Genomic DNA, 18,956 nt, shown 5'->3' with positions numbered 1-18,956 from the left:
CCCTAACAGCCCCCCGAGCCCACGCTGCCCACGGAGGCCACAGCCGGTCCAGTCCCCCGACGCATCACAGCCCACGCCTTAAAATGCCGCGTCCGGCAGTGGGGATCTGAACTCAGGGCTGCCCCGCACCCCTCTGGCCCTCTCTTTGCCTCTTCAGACCCAGAGTCCTTCCCACTCCCACCCTTCATTCTCTCAACAACAACAAAGAACAGTAATAATAATGCCTGCATTGAAGATCTTCCTCGAGGCATAGGTCAAGGCTTGCCATATATTGAGTCACTTAATCCTCAGAGATGCCCTGTGCACCTACCACGTCACTGCGAAGATAGTCAGGCACCACGAGGTGGGTGGCTTTCCAAGGAGCTCCCGGGGAGGGGAGCAGGCGGGTGTCCTGGGAACAGAAGTGCACATCTGGAGGCTACGAGGTTGTGCCGCCTTCGGTCACAGGAGAGCGCCGCCAATGTCTTCTGGGTTCTTCCAGCAGGTCAGCGTCCCCGACCCCTCAGCCTGGGAATGACCCACCCTCCACCCTTGGTCTCGGGAAGCACCCGGCGCCTGTTCTGGCTCTCGCACAGACACCACGGCTTTGCTGAACTTCAGGATAAACCCTCCTTGCTCTGGCTTGGAGGCTGGCACATAGTTGGAGCTCTACTTGCTGAAGAAGCAGATTCTCGTGGAACAGACGATTGTCAGAAAAAAGCAAATTCATCTCAACGTCACCGCATCAATTTCCACAAGTCAAACCAAACGGAGTTACTTTATCACAGAACGTAAAAATTTCAAACCCTATGCGTAAAATATGACACATCTATTTTTATGTGATCTACAGAATTAGAAAGCTTTCCTAAATCTCTTAAAGGTGGGTTTCCCAGTAACGCATAACTGCTTAATTGGGAAGTGTACAAGACATAATTACACTGCCTAACGCTACGATATTGCTTATGGGAGTATCTTCGTTCACGCATTCTCCTTTATTTTGTATTTAATCTCTATTAAGATGTCTACACGAAAACAGATAGGTACGCTCGTCTTCATAAACACCATAAATCATAAAGTCATTTCTTGGCCAACCCAAGTCCAAAAGCAGCCCCCAAAAAGAAGCTGCTAGGACCCAAAGGCTTTCCCTTCCTGTATTTAAGCAGAATCAGAATTCCTCTTACCATGTAGCTACGGACAGCTAGAAGTGGGCCACTGGGCCGGTAACGGTTAAGAGAATGGCTGGAATTTTTTCTCCTAGTCGATGTCTCTGCATGCAACTCAAAAGGTATCCCAGGGGCGCCTGGGTGGCACAGTCGGTTAAGCGTCCGACTTCAGCCAGGTCACGATCTCGCGGTCCGTGAGTTCAAGCCCCGCGTCAGGCTCTGGGCTGATGGCTGGGAGCCTGGAGCCTGTTTCCGATTCTGTGTCTCCCTCGCTCTCTGCCCCTCCCCCATTCATGCTCTGTCTCTCTCTGTCCCAAAAATAAATTAAAAAAAAAAAAAAAAAAAGTTGAAAAAAAAAAAAAAGGTATCCCAAACTGCCCCCAGAAAGCAGTTACCCAGAGCAGAAAGGGCAACTCCTTTCTGCTCGAGACCGCAGTGAACAACCTCAGATCAAGAAATAAAAGGAGGCCCCTTCAATCACTCCTCCAAGGACACCACGAACGCCCTCTGAGGTTCACCTTCAAACAGGATGCCAAAGGCTCCAGACTCTTCAACCGGGGTGAACTTCCCCGCGCCCCCTCCCTGCCTTCAAATGCGTACACACACCCTCAGCCTTAGAATTGGGTTGTCTGAATACACAGCCACTCTACAGGTGTCGATCCTGAGGCAGGCCAGACCTGGCCCCCCCACCCCCCACTTGTGAACTTCGAGCCCATCCACGTGGCCCCTCTGAGGCCCCTCTGCCGATTCCACATCCACAAGCAAGAAGTGTCACGCCTCCTCACGATCTCCTTTCTGGGTTGTCACTAAAAACACAGTGTTTCTATAAACAGGATAAAGGTAAGCTGCCAGGCCGGACGGACACAGAAGCTATCGGCCTCCGTGAAGCCCCGCCGATTGATAAATTCACCGATCAAGATAAAAAGGCTTTGCCACAGAATGGGTTTCCTTGCATTTCCAAAACAGAAGGTGTCGCCCCCAAATCTGTGTGTGGCAACACCATGAGGGGGATGCTGGAGGCACACGCAGGCGCCCCCGGGGGATGGTCTGTTCACCGGCACAAGGCGGACGTGCCTGGTGCCGACCTCCTCGTTCGTGCTCGCACGGGCCAGTGTGAAAATCACCAACTCCACCGAGCCCACCCCTGACGCGGGGGCACGGATTTCCAAAGGGGGCTTCCCTAAGTGGCTGATAGTGTACAAAAATTTAATTTGCAAAACCGATTTCTCCCGTTGCCAGTATGCTGTGGCATGGCCCAGCCCCCCTCAGGGAACACTGCTGACTGGTCCAAAGAGAAAGTTCAATGTCAAGTGCGTCGGAATATGGAAGCAGCTCCACTGTTCACAGGTCCGTGCGAAATTTCCCTCGTGTCCCTAGGAAAGCCTAGCGCTGTTCTAGGGGGTGGAGGATCCCTCCGAAACCATTAAAAAAAAGAGAGAGAGAGAGAGACTAGGTCGGGCAGAAATCCATATTTCCGTTTTCAAATCTATTCATTCAGATCGAGGGGGAGGGGGTTATTCAAGATATTTAAAATCTTTCCATCATTTGTCGGGCCAAATGTTCAATAACTAGATTCAAATGTAGGGATGTGTGCTGGGGAGTGGTTTGTTTTTCAAGAAAGACAGTTTGTGTGCAGTTGGCAGGTTCTGGGCCGGCTGCGTTAAGAACCACCTGGAGAAGTTTGCTAAAAATACAGATGTTCTGGCCCCGCCTGGAGCTTCTCCAACCGGATGCCGGGTGGAGCTCCGGGAGACTGACTCCTGGCCAGGGGTGCCCCAGAGCCGCCCTGCTCCAGAGGCCACCCCCTCAAACCACCTGGGCACAGTCCCTCCCCGGGGACCGCGAGAATCACCCATGTGAAAACCACCAAGCCCACAGCCGGCTTCTTACTGCTACATACACGCTCGGAATGCCCGGGGCTCTGCTCTCGGGGCGGGCCTGGGGGAGGGGTGGGCCGAGGGGTGCGGGGCTCGAAGGACCTCTCCGTGTTCCTGGAAATCCACCAATTCCAAAGTTCCGTTCCAGACGGATGTGGGAAAACACCTGGTGGGTAGCTTGAAAGGGGCAAGAGGCAGAAGGGAAAGTAGTTCCTCGTCCTTTAACACCACACAACCCCAGGTACCGCACTGTTCCTGCTTCTCACATGCATCAGCCTCTATTTACTGTTCACGCTCCCTAGGATTTGCAAATGTGGAAATATGCCATTTTGGTCCCTGACCCCTGAGATGCCATCACATTCCAGCAGCAGATGCCTCCCAAGGGCATTTTCAAGGATCATCTTGCTTGCTCTCTTTTTTAATGTTTATTTATTTATTTTTGAGATAAAGAGACAGAGAGAGAGAAAAAACACAAGCTGGGAAGGGACGAGAGAGAGAGAGAGAGAGAGAGAGAGAGAGAGAGAATCTGAAGCAGGCTCTAGGCTCCAAGCTGTCAGCTCAGAGCCCAACATGGGGCTCGAACCCACAAATCTTGAGATCATGCCTCGAGCTGATGCCTCGAGCTGAAGTCAGATGCTTAACCTACTGAGCCACCCAGGTGCCCCATCAAGGATCATCTTGCTTTCCAAGTGCGATTTTTTTAATAGCGTGAATTGAACCCAAAGAAACTGCTAGTCCATAAAATGACCAGCCCACCCTGAAGGCAACAAACTGTGTCTTCGACAGACCCTGGAAGGACATCGTCCCAAACAGCGTCTCAGGCCCCCCCCTCGTCACTTCACACTCACGGGACCCTCCCCGTCGAGCCCGTAGCCCAGCATGAAGTTCAGAGCAGCAACCCCGCCTAGGGAGGACATGTCCACACCCACAGCGTGCCTGGCTCTAGCGGGCACCCAGTCAGTCCCCATTGAGCGAATGAATGAATGCCCTGGGAGGAGACGAGCAAGAACCATCCTAATTCCAGGGGGATGGCTGGGAACACAGGCAGCCAACTGGCCACCCAGCTGGACCTGAGCCCGTCCCCAGAGCGGCTACTGACCAAGTGTCCACCACGTGCAGGAAAGGCAAACCCAACAAGCCATTCTCGGGGAGAGACGCCAGCCCTTCCACTGCCCGCTCAGGACCTGGAGCTCAGATGGGAGCAAGCGAAGAGAAATGCCTGCGGGGAAGGGGCAGGTGAAGTGCTAGTAACTTCTTCTACACAGACTCCCCCGGGGAATGTGGCCAGGCAAGTCACTGGCGCGGTGCTGTTAATTCAGCAGAGAGGGTGCAGAGCGTTCAGTGGTGATGAACTGAAACACTGGGCGGCCTCTCCAGTGGGCCCCACCCGTCCAGGGCGGCTGGAGCGGGTGGCCCCCGTGTGGCCCGTCCTCAGGCAGAGGTGGGCAGCACGCAACCACTACTCTTTTCTCCTTCTCTGGTAAGAGAAATTAGCTCTTACGTAGAAAGCAAGTGTTTCCCGGGGCATTTCCCGGAGTGACTGCATCCAGAATAACACTCAGGTCTAAAGACAATCTGAATGGTTTTGGGGTCATCCCTTTGGCCCCGGGAACCCACAGATGGGCTGCTCCCTAACCTGACCAGCCGCCACCCACCCTCCCCTGCTCTGTGCACTGCGTACTCCCTAGATTTCCCGACGGCGCCAGGATTCGGATCTCCCACCCTCGAACACTATTCACTCCAATCTCACCCGGTCCCGTCACCAGCCTCCCTAACATTCATCCGTCCTTTTCGTGCAAAGGGTAAAAAACCTCCCGTTCACACCGGGCCCATTCCCTTAGGACTCGGCTCACCACGTGGGACGAACAGGCCCCATCCCTCGCCCTGCATGCCCAAAGCAATCAAGGCCCAGGGAGACTTCTCTTCCTGTCCCCCAACACCCGAGGGGAACCCCTCTTTCCACTGCCGAGGTCAAGATTCTCTGATCTCCACGCAGATGGTGTGAGGGACGCACAAGGAAACCTGTTCCAATGCGGACATGCCCGCTGGGAGCAAAAGTGGCTGATCTGTCTACTTATTTTGTATAAATGCCTACAATGTGTCAGGCCTGTTCTAAGCACTTTGTAATTCTTACCCGAATTTTAGATTCAGAAACGGAAGCCCTCTCCAAGGCCTCGGTAAATCCCAAATGCAGTCCAGCAACTTTTCCAACTTCCTTTGCCACACTTTTCTCGAACAGTCTGTCCGGTCCGATGCCTCTTCTCCATCTGTGAGCAGGAATCTATCTGGTTGCCTCTCGCAAGGTCTGTGAGGCCAAGGGCGGCCTTCCTTGGGCCCCTCGTCAGTCTGGGAAGGAAGACATTCACAGTCTCTCCGTGGGACCTCTCCTCTCCCTCGCCAAAGGCAACACACAGAGAACACAGGTCACCCAGTGCTCCAAAGTGGGCTGCTGGGATGGCCCAGAGCAAAGCTTTTGGATCCGACCCTGGAGCCGTGCCCAATAATCACCAGGATGTGAAACTCCCAGCCATGGGGAAGGGCCAAAAAGTGGTCCCTGCACTGGCCCAACCCTTTCCCCACTAACCCAGAGGAGGCTAGTCACCGCCCGCCCACCCACCGCCCCCCCCCCCTCACCCGCCTGCACACCCCCGGCCCCACATGATGAAAGGAATTACAAAAACCAAAACAAAACCCAACTTTTTAATCTCCCTTGGGGAGAAACATTTTCAAGAACTAGAGTTATACTTGCAAAGTGCGTTTCAAGTGGTTTTGCTGAGCTGGGGTAGGGGTTGCGGGGGGACCTCGAAGATCTCAGGCCTGTGCGACACACACACTAAGAACATGACCCAAACAAGGGCCAGTCACAAGCCTCTCCCTCCGTGCCCCCGGGACACAGGGGCCTCAAATAAGGCAAAGCTCACAATTATCACAAAGAAAACTCACATCCTGTGGAACTGCTTTCTCTGCCCACTATTTGGAGCACATCTGGCTAGTTTAGGAAGGGAAAAAAAAATTACCCACGGTTCAAAGTCCTCCTTAAATACTCAGGAAGACATCATTACAGATAGAATTCCAACTTTAACTCTGAAATCTCCTGGCTTTTGTCAGTTGAAGCCACATTCTTAATCCCAGGCTTAGTGGAGAAATGAGAAGAAAGGATGTGTGTTTAAAAAAAATAAAAATCCGCAGCCCTGACTGAGGAGCAATGAGCATCTTGGAGGTACAGAACAATAAACAGAAGTCTGCGAAGAGGCCAAGGCAGAGAAAAATCGGGTCTCAGAAACTCGGGGTGTGCTCACCAGGGCACCAATACGGGCAGGCGGGGGGAGGAGCACTCATCAGATCGCCCTCGTGTCCTGCTGGAGGGGCCTTTCTGCAGAGCCAGGGATCCCTGGCAGAACAGGACAGGGGACACAGACCTTCTACACCACAGATCCAAAGGCCGGTTCTGAGGCCACCTGCGACCCCCGGCTCCCATCAAAAACCTTGCAAGCAAAGGCTGACAAATCCGAGGGCCGTCCCCGCGTGTCTGCGCACAGATGCCTTAAGACCCAGCCCCTTCCACTCTCCAGGCAGCGTGGGCCGGGAGGAAGCTTCTCTCTTCTCCTGCCCCACAGGAGCCTACCATACACCAGTCTTCTGCAGGCAGGGGAGCACGATGGAGATCTGCAGTTTGCAAACCGCACCGGGGACTTCAGAGAGAGAGAATACAGACCATTACCTAAGCTGGAGCTGAGCCAGCACACCGGGGCTCACCCCTCTCCCCTTCCCCCGTCCCTCAGCCATCCAAAGGCCGAATGAGAGGGGGTGTATGTACGCCGAGCCCCCCGACCACCCGCACGTCCCACTGCGGCCTTGGGGGCACCAGCAAAGACATCAGGGAACTCCCAAGCACACACGTGTTCACGAAAGGAACAGCAGCACTGCAGGGCAGGAAGGGAATCTTGTAAGTAAAGGAAAGCCTGTTTTTCAGGAAAATCTCCACCTCGTGGGGACCTTTCCCTAAAGGAAGCCAAGGTCAGGGCTCTCGCGTCACCTGCTCTGGGTGCCTTTCAGGTGAGTTAATCACCCAAGCAGGCTCCTCTCCAGATCTCGGGACACACCCAGCCTTGTGCCTTTCCCTTTCAATTCTCTGATCGACTCTCTGAAAAGAAAGCTGCTCCTTTTGTTCAGGAGGATGAATTCAAATTCCTTTCTAAGGCCAACACAAACGCAGGGCAGCAACCCAAAGGAGGTTTACCCAGCAGAATCAAGTTTCTGGCCGGTTTTTACAGGAATGGTGCAAACAGCCCATTCCAATTAGGTGAAATCCTCCCCACATTCCCGGTCTCTTTTCCCAGATTCCCCCGTGTCGAACATAGGAATCAACTCCTATTGTAAGGAGTGCATAATGAATCGTGGTGAAGAGAGCAGCAGCCAGAGTGAGGGAAGGGGGCATCCCACCCACCTCCAGCCCCTCCCTTAGAAAGGGGCACACACCAGGAAGAAGGGGGGCCGGTCTTAAAAAAAAAAAACAACTAAGATCACTACCCTAGACCACAAACTTGGAAATTTGAGTCTGATGAAGTGATACCTGGCCACCAAATCCAATTTTACCACACACACACACACACACACACACACACACACACAAACCCCTGAGCACTGTGAAAGCTACCCACATAATCCCTGTGTGTGTGTGTGTGTGTGTGTGTGTGTGCGCGCTGGAGGGGGAGAGGGTGGTTACATCAGACACTCAGATGGAAGCAAAGGGGAAAATGAGGTCAAGAGCACAGAAGGGGTCTAATTTGGCTAGCGTGGCAAAGCCATCCCCAACTGTACCCGAATCCCAACCAAAACCTTAAAGTCTCAGTCCATCAGAGAGACCAGCTCTAGATGGACTGGGAACTAACTAAACTTCCGGTTGCCTTAGTTACTTAACCTTCCCGACCCTCTGTTTCTTCACTGGTAAGACAGCGACCACCATCACCGCTACCTCGAAGAGGGTATGAGGGTAACTGAAAGAACGTGGCTAGAGCAACAGAACTGTGCCTGGCTCTTGAGGCCCTTCCGCAGGTCTGTCCTCCGCCTGGGCAGAGAGTCTGTGATCCAGAGGGACGGACCTCTCCCCTTGCATCCGACGGGAGCCCCTGTCTGCTGGGGCCTGCCTGAGGCTTCTCAACAGGAGCCATGCTGTTCATTAACCCAGAAGAGTGTAGGGAATTTAAAACAGGCCTGGTCCAGGAAACCATCTAGAAATTCCTCCTTGGCATTAGATCGTGAGATCCTAACAAAAGATCAGTGATCAAAGACGGAAATGAAAACAACCCAGATTTTCCATAGCCCCATGTGATCTGGAAGTCAACCCTGGAGAAAGAGGATGGTTTCTGAGAAGCCATTTGAATCCCGGGGAGAACATGCCACATTTTGGGGGTAAGCCTGGAATGTTCACCTCCCCTCTGCTCTCAGGGTGACCCGTGAGGCTCAAAAGGTAGGAAGGGTTCCTCCTCTGCCAGGGAATCCGGCTCGAACCCCACTGCCAACGGACTGGTTCAAATCCCAGCTCTGCTACTTGGGGTAGGGGGGGATGGGCAAATCACCCCAGCGCTTCCTGGGCCACCACCCGACCTCGCCGTGAAAACCAAGTGCAACATAGACCAAGGGAGGGGCTGGCAAAGATACTAAGTAATTGCTCAAAAAATGGTAGTTATTCTGTTACCTTAACCAAAGCACGAGTACTACTTAAAAGGCCTGGGTGGATCTGAGAATCAAATGAAGCCCGCAACGACAGCGAGAGAAAAACACACAGAAATTCCTCCGCCAAGGAGAAGACGGGCGCAAGGCGGCAAAGCCCCCGATGGTCCCGGCTCTGCGCTCGCCGGCCCGCCAGGCCGCCCGCGTTGGGGAAGAGCCGCGGGGACTGAATCGGCGTGAGGTCGCCGGTTCTGGACGTGGACGGTGACGAAGGCCCGGGGAGCCCTCGCAGCTTCCAGGCGCACCCACGACCGCGCCGTCGCTAGCCCGAGAACACCCAGGCTGTGGACGGGGGCAAGGGAAGCGGCGGCCCCCGCACCGCCCTGGGGACGGGAGGCCGAGCCGGCCACGTCGTGAGGATGCGGCCGTTTACCGTCTGCTCCATCCGCGATCACTGGGGGGTGGGGTGGCTCCGGCACGGGGTCCGGCGAGGTTTCTGGTTCAGCTCCGGGCCTCGGGCGCGGGTTCGGGCCCCCCTCCGGGTCCCGCGGGGTCTCGAGGCTCTCTCGCCGTCCAGCCCCGGGACCTGGAGGGGCGCGGCCAACCCGGCGGGTGTGCCGGACCCCCGCCGCCCGGGGTCGAGCCCCGCACAATGGCCGGGGAGCTGGGGGGAGGAAGGAGGAAGTGGGCACCGGGGGGAGGGGGGGCGGGGGGCAGGGGCCATTTCTAGCACCTCTGGATCACTTCCCCCAAGCGGGAAACGGCTGCCATTTACAAGTGAAAAGACCAGCGCCTGGGGAGGGGTGCTTCCGGCGGCGTCAAGGTTGGGGGGCGGGGAGAGGACAGGTATGCGAGCCCCCCGAGGGGGAGGGGAGGGACCGACGCGTAGGCGGGCCGGCGGGGGGCGGAGCCTCAGGTGCCCCCCGCCGGGAGTCCGCAGGCCCGCGGGCCCCAGGTCTGGAGGTCCTGGCACCCCGGACCCGCAGACGCCGGCAGGACAGGGCACCCCGGCCGTCCGCGCGCCCGCGGGGAGGCGCGGCCAGGCCCCGCCCCCTCCAGGTAGAGCGCGGCCAGGTTCGGCGGCCGGCCTTGGCCGGGGCCCCGCTTCGCCCTCCCGGCCTCCGAAGGTCAAGCAGGAGACCGGAAGTCGCCCGGCGGTCAGTCTGGACGGATCGTCGGGGTTCCCGGGGCCCCCAAACCCGCGCGCTACGGCGAGAGACCGACGCCGGCCCCTTTACGAGTTGGGGGAGGCGAGTCACTGTTCCTTCGTCGCGTAAAATAGGAATGGTTCTGTTTACCTAGCCCGCAGGAGCGTCCTGAAGATTAATGACTGTGAAATGTTTTTAAGATCAAAAATATTCTGAGATTTTACTTGTAGGCACTTATATGTGCATATTGATATCTGTGCAGCAAAACGCACTTTATTCATTGCCCTCCTGGAGTGACTTCTAGCCCATAACCAGAAAGCGCTTGAGAAAGAGAAGGTACGTCCCTGAGTGCTCCTGGAGAGACACGTCCTTCCCACTTGGCATCCACGCTGGGCCTCCCGCTCCATCCAGTCCCTGATGGGCGGATGGCGCAATCGACCAGCGGTGCAGACCACAGTTCCACGTCTGGAGAAGACACAGAAGAAAACTTGACCAATATTTGTCACCCCCACCGGGAAGAAAATGCAGCATCCCTCCCCAAGCCCACCCAGTTCATTAGGGCAAGTACCCCCCAGGTGAAGGCTGCCCTCCTGATCTCCGGTGCTTGGAAAGCTTTGCCCCACCTATCCCCAAAACTGCACGCAGTGGTCAGCCAAGATCGGCCCATGCAGCCCACCAGGCCTGGCAGCTCCTGCGGCAAGGCTTCCCTAGCATCACCAGGACTCCCACCCTCCCAGCAAAGCAAGCCCATGTGAACAAGGGAGGCTGTCCTCCCCACCCCCCACCCCCACCGTGCAGAACACTCCCAGTCCCCTCAACCATTCCAGGCCAGGGTGTTAAGAACCCACCCCCCCCCCCAAAACCCTCCCTGCTGGCTCACTCGGCTCTCCACCATCCAAATGAGCATGTGGGCACTACCCCTACCCCACCCCCCAGGCCCACCTGAACGCACACTGACTGTGATTGAACTGTGTCTGTGCTTCTAGGCCTCCCCCACTAAAGCCATCCATCAGCAAAAGAATGAAGTCCCAGGCAGAGTTCATTCAACAGGAAAGGTGCACAAACCCTTTCCTGGCCTCACGCCCCCTGCAGCCAAGGAACTTCACTGGCTCTTCCTCCCTCCCCCCCCCCCCACCCCCCCAATCCTGGGGCAGGTACAATACTACCACTTCCAGGTTGATTTGGGTCATCGACACCAATCAACTGGCTGTTTGCTAGGCCTTAACAATTAGGTAGGCTTTTTAAATTGCCATACTTGGTGGGGGAAAATCCCACTAGGCCAGAGGAGTTGACCTCTGTGGTCTTGGTCTAGGGTTCCTTCCAAAGAAACTTCCTGGGCTTCCTTGACTCCATAATAAAGTTTTTGTTTGTCCTGGGCTCGGACAGATTGCTGGAGGCCAGACTTCAGGCACGGCTGGAGCACAGCAGCGAGTTTACAACCCCTTGGCTAGCCCCCAAGCTGCAGGAAGACCCACTGGCCCGCCATCTATGTTCCACGTCTTGTAAAAAGTCCCTTCCAAGTCCCTGCCACAACATAAGCTGGGATGAGGGACAGAAATATTGCCACCATCTCCAATCAATCTTCAGGCCAGTAACAGTTGTCTTTCAAGTCATAAGTAAGGATTTGTGTTACTGCAAAAAGCCTATTTCTGCTGATCAATAGATCGCTTTTGAAGGGAGTTAAAGCAACAACACGAAGGGGGGGTGTGTGTGTGTGTGTTTGGGTTTTTTGTTTGTTTTTGCATTTTACAAATGGGGAAGATTTTAAGAACTACAAGGATGAAAAGCACTGCCCTCCCCCACCTCCACTCCCCACCCCCAGACTTCTCTGGACCTCCAGAAAACCACCACCAAAGACCTGCCCACCAAGTTCAGACAACAGCAGCTAGTGAGGATTAACGTCCTCTAAACACCAACGGGAGAAATAATGGCTCTGCTACTATCTAGGATAGAAGTCACAGTTCTCCATAAAGTCAAAAGCCATCACTTGCCCCATGAATAAGGACCCAACCGTTGTATCAGAATTTTGGTGAACATGAAGCCAACTTGAGGCAACCATCTGTTAAATTCAGTTACCGAAACAGTTCAGGTAGATCATCTGTCAACCATTCACTCAAGGAGGGACAGGCTAAGATACACATGGGAAGGTCAGCTGGCCCCTAATTTCCAACCAAGTATATACCTTGATAAAATCAGAATCAGCCCCCAGTGGTGGTCAATGTCTACACCGATTCCCCGTGGGGGAGGGGACACAGAGAAAGGGCACAGGATAATGCCTGCCATTTCAACTACAGATTTGGCTCCCTTCTGCAACCCCAGCTCCCGCATGGAAGCAGGAGACCTTTGTGAAAGGGGAGGGAAGATACAATACAGAGGGGCGTTCTCAGAAATGGCAGCAGCTGTACAGGCAAACACACAGACCCAACACTCACTCACTTTAGCTGTACTTTCCAAACACTACAAATAGCGTAAAAACGACTTCAGCGCGAGGAGTAATAAAAAAATAAACACAACAGCTTCCTGCCACTTACAATGTCTCAATTTCTGGTTAAGGGGTGAAAAGGATGCCTCAAAAATTGCGCTCAAGGGAGAAAAAGTTTGTTTTTCCACACTCTGCTTTGAAGAACGCTTCTATCTGCTTTTACAATCTCGACACACACACACAAAGATCACTGAGAAGAGAGCACAAAGTTCCCTAGCAGTCCAGAAAAGACCGTCTTCTAAGAAAACTCCGCAAAGGGAGTAAACCAGCAGCCCAGATTTCCATGCCAGGCAAAGACAGATGACTGTGCCTCTCTGGTTCCCATCCTGCTGGCCGCTCCTGAAGTTTCTGTATTCTCGGGCAGTTGGAAGAATGAAGGCCCAAAGTGCCCCTTGGCTTCCATGGTCAACATTCCACACGAACAATGGCCTAGCTCTCTCCCTATTGTACATTCTGTATTCATTTGTGAATCCCCCCCCCCCTTTTTTGCACAATGTGCAAAGTCCTTCTTTTCACTGGGGAAGTCCTGAATGCCCAAGTGCAGCCATAAACTCGGGCTTTAAACATCAATAATGATAGCTAAAAGCAAACTACAGATTCTGCCCAAACATTAATTTGTGAGTATCATTCGAGTCACATTGATGGCTTCTGGACACCATCCATTAAATCATGATCAAAAGAAACCACTGAACACCTTGAACATGGTTCTGAAGGTTTTAGCAATTATTAAGTATAATTTTCCAAATCCAGAGATAGGATTTAAAACACACACACGCACACACACACACACACACAACCCTTTCATTCGTCTTTGATATATATTCCATCAAACACAGACTTGAAAAAAAAAAATTAACTTCCAAAGATTGTACGTGGGGAGAAGCCTTGCTTGCACCCTCCGTCCGTTCCCGGGGTGCTGTGGCTTTAACTTCAGCGGTGTGAATTAGGACATGCTCACCAGCTGTAAGGGAGAAAACTGATATCTGCCCAGGCAGCACAGCCTCGGAGCGTATCCATTCCAGCATTTCCATGTGCCTACTAGAAGTCATCATAGTCCACAGGAGCATGCCTCAGCGTCACAGGAAGATCTTGAAGGAGTAAGGCCCCCCGATTTCACTACAAGGTGTCACTTCTGTTAAACACTCGTACTGCTCTTCCAAGGGTCAAACTGCACTCCCACGTTTTAATTACTACAGAAATGGGTTCCAGCCTCTGTAATGGAACGATCAGCCAGACAGTGGAAACAGCGCCTGGGTCGTGCCCTGCCCAACAGACACATTTCCTTTTCTGATCGTGTATTTTATGAATATATATACCTGTATCTATCATTTGTGGCCTGTACCAGGGACTTGGGACACTTAGCCCACTGCTTGTCACTGACACAAAGATTATTCAGAGGGACCCAGGCGGCACTCACATACATTATGACGACAGTCCTTCTATACTGAAATGACAGTGGCAAAAAAATGACAACTGGGGTGGCCATTCCACCGTTGCAATAAACTCTTTAACTTTTTTCCATTTAGGGAAAAGCATTAAATGCAAAGGGGGGTGATTCGCGACGGAAAAGGACTGTGAGCAAATGGCATTCGGGGGCTGGATCTCAAGGAGGGGCTGTTCCCGAGATGCAGGCTCTTTTTGTTTTTAATCAGTGTGTCTCAAGGATTTCAAATGGTGTGAGCCATGCGGAGCTCCCTTTGCTTTAGTATTTAAACAGTTCGCAACAATATCCTTTTCCAACCCAGAGCACTGCTTGTTCGGTACCTATTTTCTTTACTCATCATTTATTGACCTTGTAGCTGGCTACTCAGGACACTGAAAGAGCTGCAGGTTGATTTTGTAGTTTTGTTTGTTTGTTGTGGTGGTGGCTGTTGGTTTCATCTCTCTTCAAAACACTTTTCGGACTTAAAAATACAGTTTCTTTTCAGAGTTTGAGAAGTCAAGAGTAAAGTTATTGATTATTCCCTGAAAGGGCAACTGATTGGCTGGTTAATAATTATACAGATAGCCAAGTTTTCCTGTTTCATCTTGTGTACACGACCAGATTAACAATGCCAAGGAAAGCAAACTCTGCAGGGACAGGAACAGGTGTGCCCTGAGTCTTAAAAGGCCAAAATATCTCACAAAGTATGTCACTGGTGTATTTTTACAACGAGCGCAGTGTTTTTAAGCAGCCGGACTTTTTAACTTTCTCAACCTGAAGAAGACACTTGGCAAATATTTCTTCCTTGAGTTGATGACTAAGTCCCAGACATAAGTTGCAACTTGTGCCTAGCAAAGAAATACATTTTAGGGACAAAGAGGTATTTTTAAAAATCACCGTTGAGAAAAGGTAATTCACCCTGCCCCTCCCCCAGGAAAACACCCATTCAAGGGCCAATTTCAAAAGATCCCAAGTGAAGTCGTAAATAACACAGGGCTTGGAGCTCAACTACACAGCCACCCACCCTCCACTCAGCCTTATTAAGGTACACTTAGAAACGAGGGAGACCACGTACTCCCCCTTAGCTGTATCTTCCCAAACAGGAAACGGGATTAAACAAAAAAACACCTTGTCAGGTTCAAAACAAGCTCCAAGGCCAAGATTTTAAAATTCCCTCTAATAACTGCTTTCTACAGGGACAAACTGGGGTCCCCTACCCCGGGGGCACAGAAAACCAATCAGTGCCATAAATTCCCTTTGCCTTCAACCCTCACTCCCTCGTACTGGGGGCAGAGTGGGGGGAGGGGGTGACCCGACATCAACACTTACACTAAACCCCTCACCGCTCTACAGAAATATGCTGGCTTATTTCCTTTGTTTGGTCCTGTTATACTTGATCAAGTGTGAGCGATTAAACTGGCTTCATTAAAGGCAAGTGCATTCACGGCTAACATACAACTTCAATGGCAACTGTAAGCATATTTTGCAAGAAAGAGGGCCTGCTTTTTTGCCTGAAACCTACCACCTCATTAACTTTTCTTTTGGGGGCAATAAAAAGGGCACCAGGGTTTTCTGTTGTTGTTGTTGTTTGTTTTTTGTTGTTGTTGTTTTTTTTTTTACAGGAGAGTGTCACAGCAGTTCAGGAATCTGATGGCAGACAAAAGGATTTTTGGTGTTTCAACTCTAGGACATAGTCCCCCGTTACTTTAAAAAAAAAAAAAAAGAAAGAAAAAAATGTTTCCATATTAAAGCCGCTCTGACTTAAAGTGTTTAATTAGCATTTTGAATATCACTTTATAATTGCTGTAAGAAGTACTCTTTGAAATCAAATGATTATAGAAACGAGATCCTTTCAAGTACCATTACTTCAAAATGTAAAGGATTTATTTAAAAAAAATTTTTCAAAACAGGAATTCTCCGAAGTACACGAAAACTAACTAGTTCTACTTTGGGAGCCCTAGAGGCAGAAAGAACAGCAGTCTTAGGTACTGAACACGAGGTAATTTTTAAACTTGTCTTTGAACCCAAGCACTTAGTAGAGAATCTTCTTTGAAAGAGTAGTAAGAGTTTAATATATTTCGCCAAAGTCGGGAGGCAGAATCACTTTGTAAACTAACCAAAATATACGTCCCCTCCAAATTATCCATGTCAGATAAAAATATACCAGTCTCTAGAATATCCAACAGAATTGCAAATAAGGCACTTAGCATTTTAAATTCCCAATGCATATTTATAGAATACAATTCTCTTGTCTACCCTTCAAGCCACTCACATCTGACTCTCTAAGAACTTAACCTGATCTCCAATCTTTAAAGAAAAAAGGTGGGAAAAAATCCAGAAAGATCTGTTTACCCTGGAGAGGGCAAGTGAGCCCGGCATGACGACGTAGGCCACTGCCAGCAGCCTCCACCCCAAGGACGCAGAGCGAGCGGGGATTTCTACGAAAAATTCCTCCTTTCCCCTGCAAAATACTAAACATGGGGACCCCTGGAGCCAACTGCCGCTTGGGGCTGCCTCCGGAAAAAGTACTCGGGGTCGGGAGGGGGGGGGCCCCCACACACTCGCGCGCACACGCACACTCCGTGTCCGTGACCATCCGCCGCGGCCGAGCCACCGGAGGGTGTGTGTGCGCGCGTGTGCGTCTCGCCGCGGCCGGCGGTGACCGAGCCGAGCTCCGGGGCCCGCGGCCTCCGAGCACCAGGACGCTGCGTGGGCTGCGGGCAACCAGCTACGCCACCCGGCCTCCCGCTGGAGAAAGGCCCAGGCGCGCCCCGGCTCCTGCGCGCCTCTGCCCAACTTGCCCCGGAGCGCTGGGCAGAGCGGGAGGAAGAGAAAGAAAGGCGCTTCCCCTCGGCCGCGCGGGTCAGTCCTGCGCCGCCGAGGACGAGGAGGAAGAGGCGACCGCGGCGGCCCGGCAGTCGCTGCGCAGCACCCGGTCCCCGCCGCCCGGGGCGCGCCCTCGCCAGCCCCTCCTGCGAAACTTTTTCCTTTTGGTTCGCCCCACCCGAAAAGTGCAGCCCGGGAGGGGGAGGCGGGCGGACCGGGCTCGCAGCAGGCGGCGGCGGCGACGGCGGCGGGCGAGGAGGAAGTGGTGCCCGCGGGAGCGCGGACGGGCAGAGGAAATGCCCGGCCCGCTCGGCCCCCGCCCGCGCCCGCCGCCCGGCCAGCCCCGAGCCCCCGCCCCGCTGCGACTTTGGCGGGCCGAGCCCGGCGCGGCAGTGGTGGCGGCGGCGGCGGCGGCAGATGTGGCCCGGCTGCCCGGAGGAGCCAACAATGCGGGGCCGGCAAAACAAAAGGGTTCCACTTCGCCTCCTTTCCCTTCTTTCACTTGCGCTCCCGGGGCGCCGCGCGGGATCCCCGGCCAGCAGGGGCCGCTCCCCTGGGGGCCCCGAGCCGCGCGCGCCCCGGTTTCCCCGCGGACCCCCGCTCTACCGCCCGCCCCCGCCCCGCAAAGCGTAAGGCCCCGCGCGCTCGGACTCCCGGTCCCGGGGGATCCGGCCGTATTGTCCCCGCGGCGCGCCGCGCGCTCGGCCTGGGTCGCGGGCGGCCCCCGCGCGCGCACCCACCGGCCTCGGGGAGCAGGAGCCGGGGGCGCCTAGGAAACCGTCGCCGAGACGCCGCCGCCGCCGCCGCCGCCGCTGCCCTCCGGACGCCGCCGCGCTCGGGATTTCTTTTTTTTTTTTTTTTCCAATCCTGATGGGAAGGAAGGTGACCGCCTACTTCGCATTCATCAACTCTCATCACAACAACAAAAATCCTGGCGCAAACGGCAGCCGGCGGGCGCGATCGGCGGCGGGGGGCGGCAGGCAGCGACCTCCAGGCCGGCTCCCACCCCCGGGCGCCGAGCGGGGACACGGGGGCGCAGACCAAAGATGTCCTCGGATGCCGGCTCCGTGTCCTTCGCCCTCCTCCTCCTCCTCCCCCCCACCCCCCCAGTGGCGCAGTGAGGCGCGGGCGCGGCGCCCCCAGCCCGCGGCCGCAGGTGAGGCGGGGGCGGCAGCGGTCCCAGCCCTCCCCCGGGGCCCCGCTTACCTCGTCCCGGGCCGCCGGCGTCCACGGCGAAGGGCGCCCACCCGGGAGGCGGCGGCGGCGGCGGTGGCGGCGGCTCCCGCCCCTCCCACCCCACCCGGCGGCGGTGGCGGTGGCGGCGGCTGTGCGGCCCCCCCCTCAGCGCGGCATGGCTCCCGGCTCGGTCCCTCGCTCCTCGGGCCGCCGCCGGCTTCTCTGGGCCGCTCCCGGGCCACCTTAAAATGACACACGCACACAGGGACACACACACAAAAACTTAATCTCTCCAGCTCCCCGCCCCTCCCCCTCCCGCCCTTCCCTCCCCTCCCTTCCCTGTCTCTCCCCTCCCCTCCCCACCCTACCCCTCCCCTTCCCTTCCTCCTCCTCCCCTCGCCGCCGAGCCTCTTCCTACTTCCCCACCCACCCCACCCCCTTCCTCCGCCCACCCGGCTCCCGAGGCTCCCCACCCCAGTCCCAGCCCCGCGCCCGCTCGCCGGGAGGGGGCTGCGCTGGGGGTCCCCGGCCCGCGCTCGCCCCGCGCCGCGCTCACCCCCAAGAGGATGCTAATTCCAACTTGGATCGGGGGAGGGAGCGTCCTGGATGCCGAGCGCCTCCCGGCTATTTGCTCTTCTTTATTTGTTTTCTCCTCCCGGGAAGGAGGAGGAAAACGGAGAGAAAGGGAAAGGGAAAGAAGCGGCGCCGGCCGCGTCTCCCGGTGCCCGCCGGCTGCGCAGGAGCGAGGCGGGAGGCGAGGTGAGGGTCGCCGCTCGCTCACTCCTCGCTCCTTTTTTTTTTTTTTCTTTTCTTTTTTTTTTTTTTTTTTTTTTTTTTTGGGCAAAGGCGGGGTCTCTCTTTGCAAACCAATGACACAACCCCACATGGGCCGGCCTCGCCCCCTACAGATACTCCTCACTACAAATCGGCTCTCTCGGGGGATTAGTGGCTCCGCGAAAGTGCACACAGGCGCGGCGGGAGGGCGAGGGGGCCGGGCGCGGCGGGCACTCCCCGGCCCGGCCCCGCCCGGGAGGCCCTGGCGAAGCCCTGGGGCCTCGGCGGCGGGGGCGGGGGTCCCGCCGCTGCGGCCGGGAGTCCGGCCCTCCCCTCTGCTCTCCTTCCTCCTCCGCCCCTTCCACGTGGGGCCCCGGGCGGCCGGCCACGTGGGGGGACGCGAGCCCAGGCCGGCCTGGGCGCAGCGCCCCGGGG

The 18,956-nt window shown here is 55.1% G+C and overlaps 1 protein-coding gene across 5 annotated transcripts in view; it reads right to left on the bottom strand.

The window, feature by feature from the left end:
* CTBP2 (C-terminal binding protein 2) overlaps window positions 1-18,543 on the bottom strand; it is a 158,896-nt gene extending 140,353 nt beyond the window's left edge. For 3 of the 5 annotated variants that reach the window (XM_060641236.3, XM_081790441.1, XM_078434938.2), the window contains exon 1: window positions 17,778-18,051. The gene's annotated coding sequence lies outside the window, so the exon portion shown is untranslated. Of the gene's footprint in view, window positions 1-17,311; window positions 17,407-17,777; window positions 18,052-18,303 lie in introns of those variants that run through there. The other 2 variants (XM_060641235.3, XM_060641237.3) reach the window with 2 other exon arrangements.
* Window positions 18,544-18,956: the final 413 nt, after the last annotated feature.

This window comes from Panthera onca, chromosome D2 (assembly GCF_046562875.1).
Source record: "Panthera onca isolate mPanOnc1 chromosome D2, mPanOnc1 haplotype 2, whole genome shotgun sequence".
Classification (NCBI taxonomy): Eukaryota; Metazoa; Chordata; class Mammalia; order Carnivora; family Felidae; genus Panthera; species Panthera onca.
This window is presented reverse-complemented; position numbering and strand designations above follow the sequence as displayed.